Genomic DNA, 19,059 nt, shown 5'->3' with positions numbered 1-19,059 from the left:
CGGACGGACGGACGGACGGACGGACGGACGGACGGACGGACGGACGGACGGACGGACGGACGGACGCACGCACGCACGCACGCACGCACGCACGCACGCACGCACGCACGCACGCACGCACACACACACACACACACACACACACACACACACACACACACACACACACACACACACACACACACACACACACACACACACACACACACACACACACACACACACACACACACACACACACACACACACACACACACACACACACACACACCATTGACTTACATGCATTTCCTGGAGACTTATCCTAACCTTAACCAACACATGCCTAACCTTATCCCTTACCAAGTCTTCACCCTAAAATTAATGATTGCTGTTATGGGGACCTCCATTTTGTCCCCATAAGGGAGGCGAGTCCCCACACGTGACTGTGTAAACAGATTTAGGTCCCAAAAGTAATGCCAGGCCCGCCAGGCCACACACACACACACACACACACAACACACAACACACAACACACACACACACACACACACACACACACACACACACACACACACACACACACGAAGAGTCAATAGTTTGTTTCATTTGAGATTTGATCAGAAAACTTACCCAGCAACCTCGCTGTTTTTCCTCATAATTGCAGTGTATCCTACAGAACAAAGTGAGTACACCCTTCACACAGCGCTGTGACACAAAGATAAAAAACACACAGCGACAGTACACTTCTGTTTCTCAGGGTGCACAAACCACATTTGCTCAGTGAGGGTGCTGAGCTGAAACAGAAGAAGGGGAAGTGCTGCCCTGAGGGAAATACACCGCCGGCTTCCCCTCCACACTGCAGCAGTGATTCATGTGTGTGTGTAGAGCTCCTGTGCCAGTTTGTTCATCACAGTGCAGGATGTGTGTGTGGCAGAGGGCGTTGGGGGGCGGTGACTCAAATGTGAAAACTCAGGGAACGAAAGCGGGGGGAATCATCCATCATTCTGCCTCAAATCTGCAGCTTCACACACACCTCTCTCAGCGTCTTCTTTCTACCCCACTCTTTGCTCTCCCTCCTCCCTCCATTGCTCCCTTTCCTTGACCCATGCATTGTATCAGTCTCCCCCGCTCTCCGGTGGTCTCCTCTGGTGCCGGCTCTCATTGATTTAAGCTTTAAACTTTAACTGGTGCTCACTTCCCCGGGAACTGAAGTTGAATTATAGTCATTACCTGGCAGTTTCTCCACACTCACTCTGCACCTGTCTCAGCTTTCTCTTCTCTTCTCGCTCTGCAGGGGGGCCGCTCTAGCCCAATAGAGTAGTGCAGGGATGTGTTTCTGTCGGACAACCAGGAATTTAGTATCGCAAGGTATCCAGCAACAAAAAGCCAATTGAATTTTCTAAGTCTAAAGTAAGTCTGTGGCAAAAAAACAAAACGTTTATGATACAGTTTGTTAAGCATGATTATCTCAACCTATTAAAAAGAAAGAGGAAGACCCTTTATTTATCCCCAACTGAGTTGTTAGTGTACAGAATATAACATGCACAAGACAGGATTTATACACATTAGGTCTGAATAAATAGAGGTACCTTTCAGTCCAACCTGTAGTTTTTTATTACGATCGAGACTTGAGCCGGAGACCCTTCGGTTTCCAAGCCCAGTCCCTACAGACTGAGTTACTGCCACTCATATTAAGGCAACCTTATGATTTGTAGAAAGCTAACATTAGGCTCCAAAGGAACTACAGCACAGTCACATGACTTCACGTCACCACCGCTAAGCTAAAGGTGGCTAATGTTGGGCTATAAAGGAACTACAGCACAGTCACATGACTTCACGTCACCACCGCTAAGCTAAAGGTGGCTAATGTTGGGCTCTAAAGGAACTACAGCACGGTCACATGACTTCACTTCACCACCGCTAAGCTAAAGGTGGCTAATGTTGGGCTATAAAGGAACTACATCAAGGTCACATGACTTCACGTCACCACCGCTAAGCTAAAGGCGGCTAATGTTGGGCTCTAAAGGAACTACAGCACGGTCACATGACTTCACTTCACCACCGCTAAGCTAAAGGCGGCTAGTGTTGGGCTATAAAGAAACTACAGCACGGTCACATCAGGGCCGTATCTAGGATTTCCTAAATACCGAGGTCCAAACCTTAAAGGGGGGTTCGGGGGTATAGACACCCGAGATTTTTGTGATTTTCATGATCTAGTGAGGTGCTTTTTAAGTCCTGTGGGGGGTCTGAAATTTGATAATATATTGATTTCAAACCAAGTCAGTGGGCTGCAATATAAATTATTTTTGAAAGTGTAATGCTTAAGAATCAGTTGATTGACAGTTGACAACATCAATAATGGAAAGTAGAGCTTTGAGATTCATTCCAACCTTCTCATATGCATCACTCAGAACAGAATTAATGCTTTTCTGTTGCCCTTGGGCTACTGACAGAAAATGTTCAGCCAGCTCCGAGGCATGTAGGTGTGCTGGACTACAACTGTGATTAGAAATGATGCCCCGCTTCTCTCCAATGGCATTTTTCCAGTCTCGAAATCCGTCATTTATGAAGATTGTGTTTTGTACTAAATCACATACAAATGGAACAATAGGTGGAATCTTCTGAAACAGAATATCTTAGCCAAGGATATTTCTCCTCCCACTTCATGTTATAGCGTAATTGCTTTTCACCAAACTTTGTTTTGGGGTAATTATGTTCATGTTTGAACCACTTATTTTTGAGAAGGCAGTACTTTTCAGTTAGTGCTTTATTTTTATACTTGGCTGGATCAAATTCATGTAGAATTGTCTCTCTTTGACCGTTATCAGCTCTCTCACCCCTCATCTCTCTCTCATCTATTCCTGCCACCTCTCTTCCGGCCTGGTCTACTCTAGTATTGGTATTTGGCATCTCTTGTCCCCTTGTGTCTCCTGTGCTATTTCCCTCAGTCTCCATTTCCATGTCTCTCTCCTTTCCATAACCTGCACCCTCTCTTCCATCTCTTCCATTACTCAATGCGGTCCTCTACTCTTTATCTTTGTTCAATCTCTCCCTCATTGTTAAATGTTTGCTCCTCCTCACTTGTCGCTCCTGCCAGTGAATTAAAAGCAATTCAGTTCATTTCACTTGTTTGTTTGCATTATTTTTTTATTTTAAATCTGCTTTGTTTGATTCTCAAAAGAGCACGGTCACATGACTTCACGTCACCACCGCTAAGCTAAAGGTGGCTAGTGTTGGGCTATAAAGAAACTACAGCACGGTCACATGACTTCACATCACCACCGCTAAGCTAAAGGCGGCTAATGTTGGGCTATAAAGGAACTACAGCACGGTCACATGACTTCACGTCACCACCGCTAAGCTAAAGGTGTCTAATGTTGGGCTATAAAGGAACTACAGCACGGTCACATGACTTCACGTCACCACCGCTAAGCTAAAGGCGGCTAATGTTGGGCTATAAAGGAACTACAGCACGGTCACATGACTTCACGTCACCACCGCTAAGCTAAAGGCGGCTAATGTTGGGCTATAAAGGAACTACAGCACGGTCACATGACTTCACGTCTCCACCGCTAAGCTAAAGGTGGCTAATGTTGGGCTATAAAGGAACTACAGCACGGTCACATGACTTCACGTCACCACCGCTAAGCTAAAGGCGGCTAATGTTGGGCTATAAAGGAACTACAGCACGGTCACATGACTTCACGTCACCACCGCTAAGCTAAAGGTGGCTAATGTTGGGCTATAAAGGAACTACAGCACGGTCACATGACTTCACGTCACCACAGCTAAGCTAAAGGTGGCTAATGTTGGGCTATAAAGGAACTACAGCACGGTCACATGACTTCACGTCACCACAGCTAAGCTAAAGGCGGCTAATTTTGGGCTTGATGACGTTTAGTCGTCTCATTTAGACACTTTAGCGGTTTTAAAAACTCCTAAAAGCTTCAGACATTCACAGTTGGGTTTTCACTGATGTAATTCATGTATACTAAGTTAGTGTTTATATACCCTTTTTTAGGCATTTTCCCTAAAACACTTCAATGGAGGGGAAAATACTGACTCACTTCCGAGGTTTAGGGCTCACGGTACCAATATATTCTTGTCCACATTGGAAGGTAGTGGGAGGATTGTGAGGTCACGATCTGCTTGTTGTCATTACTGCCTCCCATGTTACCAACCCATCACAAAGCATGCCTCATCCTCTGTCTGTTTTTAGCCAGCACTACTCCATGAATACTCTGAGGAAGAGTTGTTTGCAAGCTGCTGTTGCTATGCGACTCAAAGCTTCATTAACTTGGAGAGCATTTTCCAATCTTGAAAATGTTCTCTCCTTTAAATGGACTGAAGAGTGAAGATCCTAGGCGGTAAATTGCGCTGAAAATAAACATTTGTATCTCCTCGTGCGTGGCTATTGTGGAGATGTCCTCTACTTAAAGTTTATTGTTGCTGTGATTAAATGTGTCGTCGATGTACTAAAACTTTGATTGTATGTGTTTTGTAAGAGTTTCTGTGATTTAAATGTGATCTCCCCACTTATAGATTAGGCAGCAGGTGGAAAGCAATGTTAAAGTGTTCAAATGGGACATCTTTTCTTCAGGCAGCAGCAGGAGAGAAACACTTTGCATGAGTGTTGTTTGTGGCTACAGCTGTTGCTATGTGACTGCTATCCGATGTTCCTGCCGAACCAAATGCACTGGTTGCTTGACTTTTGAAATGCCTTGGTGTTACAACCTTACAATGTGGATAAAGCCTATAACAAATCTGAAAAGTGAACAAGTTGTCAGAAAAATGTGGGCTTCTTTTTAAGATTGATACTTTATTGATCCTAATTTGGTAAATTATTTAGTGACAGAAGCATCACATGAAAATGGGTGGAACAGAGAATTAACTAAATATTTAAAGTGAAAATACAATGAAATATAATATATCAAATAAAAACATAAACAGTATAACAATTATGGATGACTAAAATGTTCTAAAAAAGTCAAAAATACTGCAGTTAGTAGCTAACACTACAGGAGCATAGACATACAGATATACATACAATTGCAAGTTGTTCATGGTTACTAGGAAGGAGAAACTCAAACTATGGATCATTCTGCAGATAGTGCGAATGGTAATACAAATGAAAGCTTTTTATAACATAACATTTCAATAGCCTTTATTTGATGTTGATCCAGGAAATGTGACATGTTGACAGTTGGGGATGTGGATTGATTTGCATCTATTTACCCCCAAGACACTGCTGCCGTAAAATGACCAGGAGGAAAGCAACTTCGGTCTATCATTTGTTGAAGGGACTCCAAAGCAATTTTGGACTTTAGCATTAACTGTGTAGGTATTTTAACAGATCTCTTGTTGATATTTTTAATGAGAGTCTTCGAAACCAGTAACATCCGTAATCTTTATTTTTAAATGAAGGATCACATTTGATTTGCAGCTTCATCTGTTGCCAGGTCTCTGTGATGAGCCACATCAAATATTAAGCTAGATATTCATTAAAGAGGGAACTCTGGCACATTCGAGGAAAAGTTCTCAAAGTCGCACAAAATGTCTTCCAAATGTTCTTCTCCTGTTTTGTTATTGACATCAACGAGGACATCTCCTGCTGATGTTCAGGTGTATATCAGTATGTTGTGTCTCTACTTTAAATAGTCCCCTCCTGCTGATGTTCAGGTGTATATCAGTATGTAGTGTCTCTACTTTAAAGAGTCCTCTCCTGCTGATGTTCAGTTGTATATCAGTATGTAGTGTCTCTACTTTAAAGAGTCCTCTCCTGCTGATGTTCAGGTGTATATCAGTATGTCGTGTCTCTACTTTAAAGAGTCCTCTCCTGCTGATGTTCAGGTGTATATCAGTGTGTAGTGTCTCTACTTTAAAGAGTCCTCTCCTGCTGATGTTCAGGTGTATATCAGTATGTCGTGTCTCTACTTTAAAGAGTCCCCTCCTGCTGATGTTCAGGTGTATATCAGTATGTAGTGTCTCTACTTTAAAGAGTCCTCTCCTGCTGATGTTCAGTTGTATATCAGTATGTAGTGTCTCTACTTTAAAGAGTCCTCTCGTGCTGATGTTCAGGTGTATATCAGTATGTAGTGTCTCTACTTTAAAGAGTCCTCTCCTGCTGATGTTCAGGTGTATATCAGTATGTAGAGTCTCTACTTTAAAGAGTCCTCTCCTGCTGATGTTCAGGTGTATATCAGTATGTAGTGTCTCTACTTTAAAGAGTCCTCTCCTGCTGATGTTCAGGTGTATATCAGTATGTAGTGTCTCTACTTTAAAGAGTCCTCTCCTGCTGATGTTCAGGTGTATATCAGTATGTAGTGTCTCTATTTTAAAGAGTCCTCTCCTGCTGATGTTCAGGAGTATATCATTATGTAGTGTCTCTACTTTAAAGAGTCCTCTCCTGCTGATGTTCAGGTGTATATCAGTATGTAGTGTCTCTACTTTAAAGAGTCCTCTCATGCTGATGTTCAGGTGTATATCAGTATGTAGTGTCTCTACTTTAAAGAGTCCTCTCCTGCTGATGTTCAGGTGTATATCAGTATGTAGTGTCTCTACTCTGTTGTGATTGGTCAACTGCTTAGAGATGTCCCGCCCCTTAGCTTATCAAGTACAATGTGTTGGAGCGCTAGCAATAGAAGTATGAGTGTCGCAAAGTGATGTCACTATGTTCAGGAAGTAAACAAAGGACTACAATGTAGGCAGGGAACAGGGATTTTAGTCATTGAAGACCATTTACATGCACTTAAACCTATAGAACAAACTACAGAAAAAATCCCAAAAACCGTAATTTGGCCTCTTTAACATTATTGAAAAATTGCATTTGAACGGGCAGTCCGATAGAGATCATAACATGAATTGAAAGTACGTTTGAGTGCATATTCCATCAACCAATTACAGACTTCATCAATGGTCCCAATACAAACAACCCTAACAGTGCTTGTTCTTTTTACATTTCACACCATGCTGGAGATACATAATGGGCTAAAGTAGTCTTGCCAAATTAGCTTAAAGCTGGCCCTTTTATGAAAAGAGGTCATCAATTTACATAAGAGTCTATGAGAGCATCAACATCAATAAAGATCTATTTGCATGCATAATTGTGTGTTGAAGCTCTGTCCCCGGGATGGGAATAATATCCCTATTCAATAGACCGTTAAGAATCAGGGGATGGAATTGAGGTGAGTTTTTTTTCTAGATATATAATTTGAAGAACTCACACATTATGTAAAAATGCATCACCCACTCTCTCAGATTGGATCCCATTGCACTTGTGCTGCTTTGAATGTGTATTTACTTATTAATCTCAAACTCTGTGACAGCTGTTCTATTTTTAAATGTTTTTTTTGCATTATTTTATTTAGTTTTTGTTTGTGACATTCATCTCCTTTTACGCAGTCCACCTTTCATTAGTGTTACCGAGACAAGTCCATTTGATAGTACCTTCAGACATTTGATTTTGTCATTTATTCTTGTTTCACCTCATATGAGGACACAAACCGTTAACTCAGCCGAGCTCCCGGAGTTGTCCTTGCCAAAGACTTTGAGAAAAGAAAACAAACTTTGATGCGTGTCAGCTTAACTCCAGTACATCCCTTTTTTAAGGTATCATTTTGATTTCTTCCAGTCCAGCAGGGTTGCTCTTGAAAAATACTTTGGTGGCAGCGGTACCTGGAGTGTCGGTGAGTGAAAGAGCAGTATGGTGTCTGCTGGACTGTGGATAACAGGCTGCGATATGAAGCATCTCCTCTCTGGGATAAGCTACTCCTCACCTAAGCACAGTCTATCGGCCACAGTTGTTTCCCCTCCTGTTGAGGAAAAGATCTGTTCAGACTCCTTCAGAACGGCTGTGCATTTGGTTGTGGATATCCCTTTAGGCAAGGAGCTTACATACTGGTAACAAAAGCTGTGTGTGGAATACATATACTAGTCTCTGTTTGCAAAATGTACTCCTACATCCCAAAATACCTCCACCACCTCAACCACCATGTATGTTAAGGCACCCAGTTTTCCATATTATATGCAGATTATGTTGATCGTGTCGCTTAGACGTTGTAAAAAGAAGCTTCCGAGTAATTCCTTGTGTCTGAATTTGGTTTCTACGAAGTAAAAAATGTATGATTTGACACCAAAATCATTTATTTAGTGGTAGTGAAAGTGATTTTATGGCAAAAAAGGACATTCCTAAACCATCATTGGTGGCCATCTTCAACAAATCCGCCATATTGGATTTTTGAGTGGCTATTGGCCTTTTTCAAAGTTATGTTCCAATAGTCTCCTTCCTATGTCCAAGGCCAAAGGTATCTAGGTGTGTTTTTTCATATGATTGGTTGTGTTTGACCCCGGAAAGGCAGAGGTTTTTTGAACATGTTTGTGAGAACCCCAAGTGCTGTTTGTTCGGTCAATGTTTGGATATGGACTCGACTTGTACGATGCAAGAGAATCAGTTCATCAGCTGGTGCTGCAATGCCGTAGCTCTAGTATTAGACTAAGCTTCTATACTTGAGTTTCTTGACATTTTGGACACTCTGCTTTAAGTTTGGTTTCAGAGAAGAAACACTTAGACGAAACCTAGATTGACAGATTAGCCACTCAAGTTAATAACATGTCATAATTTGTTACAGGCAGACAAAGATTGAGCCACGCTGCAAAATGCCCTTTGACCACATTCCCAGAAAAGCTCCAAATTAATAATATTAAGTGGATCTATTGTTATACAAAGTGTTATCTGAGAGGGGTCACTTTGTGTGAATGACCCACAGATCAGTATCTTCTCTGGAGCTTATTAACTGCTTTTAGCTCATTATTTTGGTTTCATGACGTGTAGTCCACCCTCACTGCGCTTGTTAACTTTGTTTCCAGCAGCAGAAGGAATTAATATACAGCAAACAAGCTCTGAAAATCCCACTCTATGCAACCTGTTCCGCACCAAATGAAAGACGGACACAGTTAGTTGATAGCTGGAGAAGAAAGTGAAATGTGTAGCAGCTAAAGGGCAAAGATATCTGTCATCTGAGTTAGGAGGCCAGCTAGTCCTAAAATAAATGGAAATATCAGAAGTGTCTCAATGTTTCCTACATTGACACAATAATGTTGGCGTGTGACCGATTGACGCCCGGAACGTTTTAAGTATTTTTGAATTTCCAGTGACCAGAAATGTGTTAAAACAGCTTTAGAGGAGTACTTCATTGATTAACAATTGCACTTCCATAGAGTCGAATAGGCAGGTTATACAATTAAAATCATCGTTATTGTTCTAACTTTGGGAAACTCTTCGAGAAGTGTTGGGTGTGCAAACGGATATTACGTAAAATCTTTGTTTGGTCGATTTGAGATTAGTATTTAAGGGATGACAGTAGAAAGCAAGTCTCTCATAGTGCTCCTACTATTACTTGAAATGTCACAGATTATTATTATAAGGGCCAGACATTGTTAGTAACATCTAGGGTTAGGGTTAGGGTGTTGTGTGGCTCTGTCTTAATTGGACAACCACTTAGAGATGTCCCGCCCCGTAAAATGTGTTGGGATGCTAGCCAATAGAAGCGCAAGTAACCAATCCAAAGTCGAATGGAGGTGTTTCAGGCCGGGTGGGGATGAGAAACTCAGTCTGGAGGGAACACAAGGATTGTAGCTTTTAAAGACAAATGACATGCACTAAAACCAATAGAACACACTGAAGGAAAGGAGGAACCCCAGCAATTATAATAGGGCATCTTTAAAGCACACACTTGGAATAGAGAAATGTGCTCTAACCTACCTCTACCCCATACTCCAAAGTTAAAAGGCCTTGAGCAGCACTTTGAAGATTTCCCCAAAATATCCTAACTTAAGGTTTAACGTTGGGCCACACAGTGTGCCCTTTAGAAGTCCACACACACACACACACACACACACACACACACACACACACACACACACACACACACACACACACACACACACACACACACACACACACACACACACACACACACACACACACACACACACACACACACACACACACACACACACACACACACACACCAAAGTTTTGATTAGCTCTCTTACATAGTGACTTCGTCAAGGTGAAAATACAGTGGCAGTAATTGTAACAGATCACCTGCCAAAGTGAGCAGCTTTTCAGCAGGTAGTCTAGATGAAAGGTCGGGACGGTGTGTGTGTGTGTGTGTGTGTGTGTGTGTGTGTGTGTGTGTGTGTGTGTGTGTGTGTGTGTGTGTGTGTGTGTGTGTGTGTGTGTGTGTGTGTGTGTGTGTGTGTGTGGTTCCTCTTCGTTTATCTTGTGTGTGCAAGTCACCGGCATGTCAAACTCACATCTAAGTCCAGTGAAGACGGATGAAGTTAGCATTTACTTCCACTCGGTCTCTCTGATGGATGTCCCGACAGATGGCTTTTGATTGATGTCTGATCACTGATCCCATATGGACTCATCCATTCCCAGCATGCATCTGTGATAAGGTGCTCTCTACCCAGGGCTAACCTTCAGGACGACAAATGGAGTGACTACACCCCCCCCATCTGTGAACATTAGTCGACAAGCATCCACAGACTACGCCGATGACACACACTATAAGTCAAAGGAGGTGATGTTAGATCAGATAGCCAAGAGCCGTTGACTGTCTTCCTGCACATCTTAATGCAGTTGTGTTTCGATTTCGCAACATAGCAATATGGCCGACAACCAACATAATCATTTCTGGAAGTCTTTCAAAGGGCAGCTGAAGACCTCGTTTACGTCTTGGCTTTTTTTTCAGAGTTCTAACATATTCTGAAGAATTTGCTGGAGGCAAACAGAGTACGATGCAATATAACTATACACAACTTTTTTTTTTGTCGAAGTCAACAAATAAAGTCAGAGCAGACCCAGGGATCATACTGCCAAGCAATAGCTGTGTTTTCATGTTATAGTTTAAGCACTCTTGTTTTCATCGCTTGAACTTGAGGGGGAGCAACGCCCCTCCTTCCATTTTCTTTGAAGTATACTTTTCCATATGTATTTCTAATAGTGTCGTGTAAACTAGGTTACATACACTATCTTCATTTTTAACATTAGATACAATACTGAATAGACTTCGAGTACTAACTACTACATTTATTTACATCATGGTAAATGCAAACATTCTACTTCCACAACACACAGAGGGGAAAGGCACTGATACAGACTGAGATATGAATAACTCAACCTGGACTATAAAAGCTGCTCCTACTAGGATGGGTTAAAAGCAGAGAACACATGTCACTGTGTGTGCATGAACATGTGTGACCATTAAAGAGGGTTTCATCCTGGGAGGCTATGGCGCAGTGGATTAGTGCGTTGGTGTTCAAACAGGTTCAAACCCCACTGCAGTCAGCATGTCATTGTGTCCCTGAGACGCTTCACCCCAAAGTGCTCCTGTGGGGATTGTCCACTGTATTAAGTATATACAGTAAGTCACTTTGGATAAAAGAGTCTAACAACTAACATGTCATGTGATGTAATCCTCCAAATCTAATAAATACATAAATTACTGTACCAACAAGACTCTAGCGGAAACCTCCAAGTCCAAAAAATGAAGCCACAATGGAAGTGCCTTAAAGGGGACCTATCATGCAAAATGCCCTTTTTTATATATTTTATACATAACTCACCAAGTGTCAGAAAACACAACCGTCTCTTTTCCTCAATACCCAAATCTCTAAAAACGGATCTGATACAGATTTGAAAATAGTGTGATGTCAGTGACGAGGAGCTCCGCCTATATGGCCAACTCTACACCTATCAGGGGAATGAGAGGTTGCCTTGGCATGGTAACAGCATGGTAAAAGCATGGTAACATGACGCTCGTAACTCGGCCCCCCTCCTTTGCAGGGGGGTGTGGTCAGCTGCAGCGCATGCAAAGACAGGGTGGAGGAGAGCAAAATAGAGCGAAATTATTTGTTTGGTATTTTGAAAAAAAGAAAAGTATAAATATACCTTATATAGGTATGGAACTACAATATGTTATTCAAATATCGCATGATAGGTCTTCTTTAAACCAGCAATTTTCTGTAACTAACAAATGACACTATGATTGACATTTTTCCAATTTACCCCAGAAAAAACTAAAATTGGATTCAGAAGCAGGGACAGCACTCTCAACCCACTGAATCCAGCTCATGACAAATATTGAACATTTAAGAAACATTTAAGCCTCATAAGCCCTCCTAACCCCGAATAATGTGCCGTACAGAAGGACAAGTGGAGCCTATACATTCTGTTTTTGCCCTTGTGCTCCATGTCACACTGATCCTATTAAAATGATTCACACTGGGGAGCAGCTCGTTGCTGCTGCAGTCTCACGCTGAGCAGTCTGATGGTGCTTGTTTAGTGAAGAAACACTTAGAATTATGCATTTGCCCTCTTTTCCCTGAGCTTCCCAGCATGCCTTGCAGTCAAACCATTGATCTTTACGTCATAGGCTGATATCAGGCTATTTTTCTAAATGTTAAGGTTTATTTTAAGGCTGCTTGATCACATTACGAGCTGACTGTGAGAAGGAAGTCTTCACAGCGGAGTTATATTTTCATGTGATATATCTAATTGTGTCTTGTTGCTTTGTTGCTCCATGTAAAGCCTGCCCAGCTGTTTCGTATCCTACTTAGCCGTCTTTGATGTAGACAAATGCACCAATCAGGGGCGCTCTCTTCTAATTACCCTCCCCTCAGCGCTGTGTGTCAGGCAGCGACTGCCCCTTCTTCCCTTGATGACACTGATGGTTGATTCAACTTGTTCTTTTTGTGCTTTTCTGTTTATCGCAGGCTTACACCGCTAACGACTGGCAGACGATCTGAGGACATCCAACTCGAGGTAATTATTCTCATTGTTCTGTGCTTCATAGAGAAACAGCCGGATGTATGAATATGACCACCTGCAGTACAAAGAGGCCCTCTTCAGGACTATAGTTTTTGGACAAGAGAACATATTGTAACAAACAAACGTTCTTGATACTTATATGTTTTTTAAGCAGGATGATCTCCACATGTTAACGTCACACCGCTAAGTTAAAGGTGGCTAATGTTGGGCTGTTAAGGAACTACAGCACGGTCACATGACTTCACGTCACCACCGCTAAGCTAAAGGTGGCTAATTTTGGGCTATAAAGGAACTACAGCACGGTCACATGACTTCACGTCACCACCGCTAAGCTAAAGGAGGCTAATGTTGGGCTATAAAGGAACTACAGCACGGTCACATGACTTCACCACCGCTAAGCTAAAGGGGGCTAATGTTGGGCTATAAAGGAACTACAGCACGGTCACATGACTTCACCACCGCTAAGCTAAAGGGGGCTAATGTTGGGCTATAAAGGAACTACAGCACGGTCACATGACTTCACCACCGCTAAGCTAAAGGGGGCTAATGTTGGGCTATAAAGGAACTACAGCACGGTCACATGACTTCACGTCACCACCGCTAAGCTAAAGGGGGCTAATGTTGGGCTATAAAGGAACTACAGCACGGTCACATGACTTCATTTCACCACCGCTAAGCTAAAGGTGGCTAATGTTGGGCTATAAAGGAACTACAGCACGGTCACATGACTTCACGTCACCACCGCTAAGCTAAAGGCCGCTAATGTTGGGCTGTAAAGGAACTACAGCACGGTCACATGACTTCACGTCACCACCGCTAAGCTAAAGGCGGCTAATGTTGGGCTATAAAGGAACTACAGCACGGTCACATGACTTCACGTCACCACCGCTAATCTAAAGGCGGCTAATGTTGGGCTATAAAGGAACTACAGCACGGTCACATGACTTCATTTCACCACCGCTAATCTAAAGGGGGCTAATGTTGGGCTATAAAGGAACTACAGCACGGTCACATGACTTCATTTCACCACCGCTAAGCTAAAGGTGGCTAATGTTGGGCTATAAAGGAACTACAGCACGGTCACATGACTTCACGTCACCACCGCTAATCTAAAGGAGGCTAATGTTGGGCTATAAAGGAACTACAGCACGGTCACATGACTTCACGCCTCCACCGCTAAGCTGAAGGTTGCTAATGTTGGGCGGGATGACGTTTAGTCTTCTCATTTAGACACTTGTAAGCAACCACTGTTTTTTTAATTCACCAGTGGGGTATTTTCTGACGCATTTGATTTCGTAGGACAAGAGGACAGGAAGTGGTCAAATCTGAATTCATTGTTCTAGGACTCATACCTGCAGCACCGTATTCATAAAGTCATCATCCTGCACTCTTAGAGATCATCTGGTCAGCTTTCTCTGTGTGTCCTTGAGCAAAACACATGGGGGACTTGCTACTGGGAGGATTCAGATCCTGCTGGGTGTTTGGTGACATTAATGTGCTGATGAGAGTTAGCACTGAAGGCGATAACATTAAAGTACCAGCGTTATATCTGCTGTGCAGTTACTGTAGAAGGCTTTCGTGTTGGAATGTGTTTCTGCTCTATTTCTGGATATGTTCTGTCGGGGGAGATGGACTTTTTATTCTTCTGCAGAATGAAAATCCCCCCCTGGACCATTGCCCAAATAACTGAGCAAGTTTTGGAAATGTCACAGAATATGCATAAATGACGGCACAGCCCATTTAATGCCACAAGAGAGCTAAATATCTACTATTTTTAAAAACTGGAAGTTGGTAGTGTATTGTGTTTCGTTTTTTGTTCTAGAAATCCACCTTGAAGGACATTTTTGTCAGTCAGGTACAAAAGGAAAAGCTTTATTTCTAAGTCCACTTATAATCATGGAAATGTGTTAAATATGCAATTGCAATTTGGCTAATGCTTGTTGAGATATTCCACTCTGGTTAACGGTCCCATTGACACAAATGTCTGCAGACATATCCAATAAAGAAAAACGAAATAAAAGGACACGGGTCATATCGTCTACAGGTGATTGACAGGTGATCTTTTGGGAGTTAATGCACTGTAGCCAAAATGAAAGAAGCCAGAATCTCTCAGATTACCACTTTGAATGTCAAAAGCAGTAATGCAAATGAGGCATAATGACCCCCCCACCCTGTCAATAATAGATATGTAGCGTTTCAGAATGGGTCTCTTTATGCATCAAGCGCTATCATTTTATTTTTCCCTTCAGGCACGGACAGCGTTTGTCACCTGGGCTGATGGGCCTTCTGTGTGTCATATGCCCCGGTGCCACAGATGTGAGTGTCACTCCCAGCAGGTGGCTGAGCACCATTGATCTGCAGCTATTGAGCCATGATAGCTCTAATTAGCGTCGGTTTGAAACACAATCCACACTGAAAAGGATGGAGAGAGAACAGAGAGAGACAGATGCCTTTCAGACATCAACCAGGAGAAGTAATCTAATACTGGTGAAGCTACAATATTTAAAAAGGTGCTGAACGGGACTCAAGACAACAATAAAAACGGTAACATTAGCTGCTTTCACACCAAGTACTTTGCCGTACTTAGTGCCAGCACTTAGTGCCCAGCACTTAGTGTCAGCACTTAGTGGCCAGCACTTATTACCCCAGGGAACTAAGTAAAGATCACGTTCACACCGGAATAAGTCCCTGAGGGAAGATTACGCAAATGAAGCCGCTGACGTCACTTCTTCTTCTTCTTCTTCTGCTTTGGGTTTACTGGCAGGCCGCAAACAACTTCACGGTGTATACTGCCTCCCGAAGTCCCCGTCCGGAAGTCCCCGGAGTTGGGGACTGGCTTCAGTAGAAGCTGCTGGGACTCCCAGCAGCTTCTACTGAAGCCTTCCGAGTAAATCGCCAGAACGCCGACACCTCCTCATCTCCACCGCTCCCATGTTTTTTTTTGCGTTTCCATAAGTTAGTCTCTCTCCGTTGGTGCACGGGGCTAATAAGGCTAATGCCAGCAAATACAATGGCAGCGTCAGCAAACTTTTCAGAGTTTTACAGGGCGTGGTTTGCAATTCGCCCAACCAATAGAAATTGGTACTTTTTTCTCCCCAAGATAGTGCCACCTCTCTAGCAGGCACAACAAATGGGGGTAAAAGTTCTCGGAACCAAGTTCTCTTTTTGGGGTGAAAGCAAAATAAGGGGTACTAACGGAACTAAACGGGAAAAGTACTCCGGTGTGAACGCGCCTACTGGTAAAAGAGAAACAGGATAACTGTAGAAAAATAAGACAACATTACCTTAATCTCTCATTTGGTGAGGCCCGATGGAAGAGATTAGAAGAAGAACTCGAACCTGTGTCCTCATAGGGCCTTTTCCTCGGCACCCATGTGTTTCTGTTATCGTTTTCAATGGGTAGTAAGCGCATGCCCAACTGTGTTGTGATTGTCAAACGCTTTGAGATGTCCCGCCCCTTAGCCAATCATGTAGAATATTTGGAGAGGTAGCCAATAGGAGCGTTAGTGTTACATATTTGTTCTGGAAGTAAACAAAGGAGTCCAATGGATGGGTGTGGTAGAGAAACGTTGGAATATTAGCCTTTGCAGACCATTTACATGCACTAAAACCTTAAGAACAAACTACAGGAAAGGGAAAACACAGCAAAAAAAGTAATTGTGCCTCTTTGAGTTCCTAGAGAGAGGGTGGTTGGAGACAAACAAAAACAAGAAAAATGCCCGAAGAAATGCAGAGCTCTAAACATTGCACTTTAAAGTCATTTCAACTGATAAAAGATGTCCTTCTGCAGCGGTGTAGACATCTTAGAGGACAGCTCTGTCTGTCATAAAAAGCCCGCAAAGGACAAATAATAAAGGAAGTTCCAGACATATTTATATCAGACACACAGGGAAGACCGACCTCGGGTCATTTCCTGTCTCAAAAGCTTAAAAGTTACAATGCAGACTTAAAATATCCGAAAAAGTTGACCTAGTTCATAAGTCTGTCCAAAGTTTGAGATGTGTATTAGTTAGTGTGGTCAAAATGTGGGCCAGTTCTTTTGATATGGACATCAGAAGTATTTCAACACTGGGCACAAGGCTTTATTGTGTACTGATTCAAGTGAACACATTTGAATCTTGTACAAAGATATGTTTTGGGGGAAACAGCGTTATAGGTATGAAAAGATGGAAATCCAAGCCTAGTGTTTCAAAATAAAGGGTGTGGGGATATAGGGGGTGAATACTAACCTCCATTATAATTAACGTCATGTCAGAAATAAACACCCATTAGACTCCTGTACACATACATGTTCTTTAAGATTATTATAATTGTTGTAACTTTATTGATAAAACAGACGAAGATGGAAACTATATTTTTTCCCGTTCACAGAGAAATCCTCAGCATTTATATTCTGCTCCTGCATGCTGAGTGATATGGTAATAAGTTAATATACAGAAGCTTCATAAGAACATTAATTTGCTGAGTGATATTTGATTAAGTCTGGAAAATCAAAACTTGCCGATTATGAAATCTCGAATAAGTCTTCAAGAGGTGGCTGAAAAACCTAAGTAGGCGATCAGACATCTTTACAATAATGAATCTAATTAAATCATCACATCATTTAAAATGTATTCCCAAGTCTGACGTTGTAGAGCATGCATAACATCTACTGCACATCATGGAAACGCACAACACATTTACATATCAATGCAAACACATTAACATGTAGGCTACGCAACTCTGCCATAGTTACACATTTACACACACTCCTACTCTGGAGGTGAGCCAGGTCAGCAAGATGAGAGCAAGTTAAGGAGACGATGACAAGAGAAGGACTCTCTATAATTTTTTGGAGCGTCAGAGGAGGAACGAGCTCAAGTTGAGATTCTTTGCCCTGAGGGACGAGATCCCCGAGGTGGCGAACAACGAAAAGGCTTTCTATTTCTATTCTATTTAGGGCGGTGGTGGCGAAGTCAATAGGGAGTTGGCTTGGCAGTCTGGAAGGTCACCAGTTCAAGTCCCGGCAAGACCAAGTGCTACCGAGGTGTCCCTGAGCAAGGCACCGTTCCCTACACTGCTCCCCGGGCGCCGTTCAAAATGGCAGCACACTGCTCCTAACACTAGGATGGGTCAAATGCAGAGAAACAATTTCCCCACGAGGGATTAATAAAAGTCCATCTTATGTGGTGGTCCTGAAGAAAGCTGCAGAGTGCATCTGCAGCATGCAGTCAGACGAACAGAGACTCCTCTCAGTAAAAGAACAGCTGAGGAGGGAAAGTCAACTTCTAAAGCAGAGACTCTCACAGCTGCAGAGCTCTCGCACCTAAAGAGCAACTTGAAGGTTTTTTTTTTTTTACTACATTTATGCTTAACCCTGCCTGAAAATTACAATTAAAAATGTTAATGCAGGATTTGATATGTTTTACGAGACATAAGGGCAGGAATTCAGAGGGAAGGGAGACGTTTTGAGCTCTGCTACTAAAAACAGCTTTTTTTTAACGTCATACGTCAAACGCGTCATATTACGTCACATGGGGGAGTTAACTTTCTCGGACTCCTTCTCTGCCCAATCCGCGGTAGTAGTTTGTAGTTGGTTTGAGCGGTTGTGATTTAGTGAGCTGGTATTTTTTCGGTATTTTTACATTGCATTTCACCATTGGTAATCATGGTGAGCTTGTGTTTGTGCAGGTTGCACAAACTCCAGCCTGTCAGGACATCGAGTCCACAGTTTCCCTCACGGGAAAAGGACCGGAGCTAGCGTGTGTTCCTGGGTGCGTTGTGCATCCACCTCCCTGCAGCACACACTCTCCACAGCTTTATCAGGAAACCGTATTACATCTCTCTCTCCGCCCCCCTTCGCTGCTCTCTCTCTCTCTCCCCTCTGGTACAAAGCACCGTAAGACGTAGTGTGGAATTCCATTAGCTAACGCTGTGGTGGCTGCACTGCTCCAGCCGTCTCCTTTGTGTTTGTTTGTTTCCCCCTGTCTGTGTTGTTTGTGTGTGCGTGGTGGCTGTCACTCCTGGCTCCCGGCTCAACCTCCACTCATCTGCTGCAATCAGCTGTGCACCCTCCCCGACTACACACCTGCTTTCCATCAAGCCATTTACAACGACATATCAACGGAAGCTCCACAACCTTTCTCCGCCAGATCATCAAGTATCAGCCGTATCTCGCGTCTCTCCTCCGGTACACAGCACCGTAGTGTGGAGTTGCATTACGTAACGCGAGATACGGCTGATTAATGCTACGTTAGTTATAG

The 19,059-nt window shown here is 42.8% G+C and overlaps 1 protein-coding gene across 3 annotated transcripts in view; it reads left to right on the top strand.

The window, feature by feature from the left end:
* The window catches only part of LOC307017619 (protein phosphatase 1 regulatory subunit 29-like), a 339,917-nt gene that overhangs the window by 246,467 nt on the left and 74,391 nt on the right, over nt 1-19,059 (top strand). For all 3 annotated transcript variants that reach the window (XM_079647257.1, XM_079647255.1, XM_079647256.1), the window contains exon 4: nt 12,763-12,811. The gene's annotated coding sequence lies outside the window, so the exon portion shown is untranslated. The remainder of the gene's footprint in view (nt 1-12,762; nt 12,812-19,059) is intronic.

The sequence above is a fragment of the Notothenia rossii genome, assembly GCF_949606895.1.
Source record: "Notothenia rossii genome assembly, chromosome: 1".
In the NCBI taxonomy this organism is placed as follows: domain Eukaryota; kingdom Metazoa; phylum Chordata; class Actinopteri; order Perciformes; family Nototheniidae; genus Notothenia; species Notothenia rossii.
Note: the sequence above shows the minus strand (reverse complement) of the source record. Positions and strands in the feature narration are given on the sequence as shown.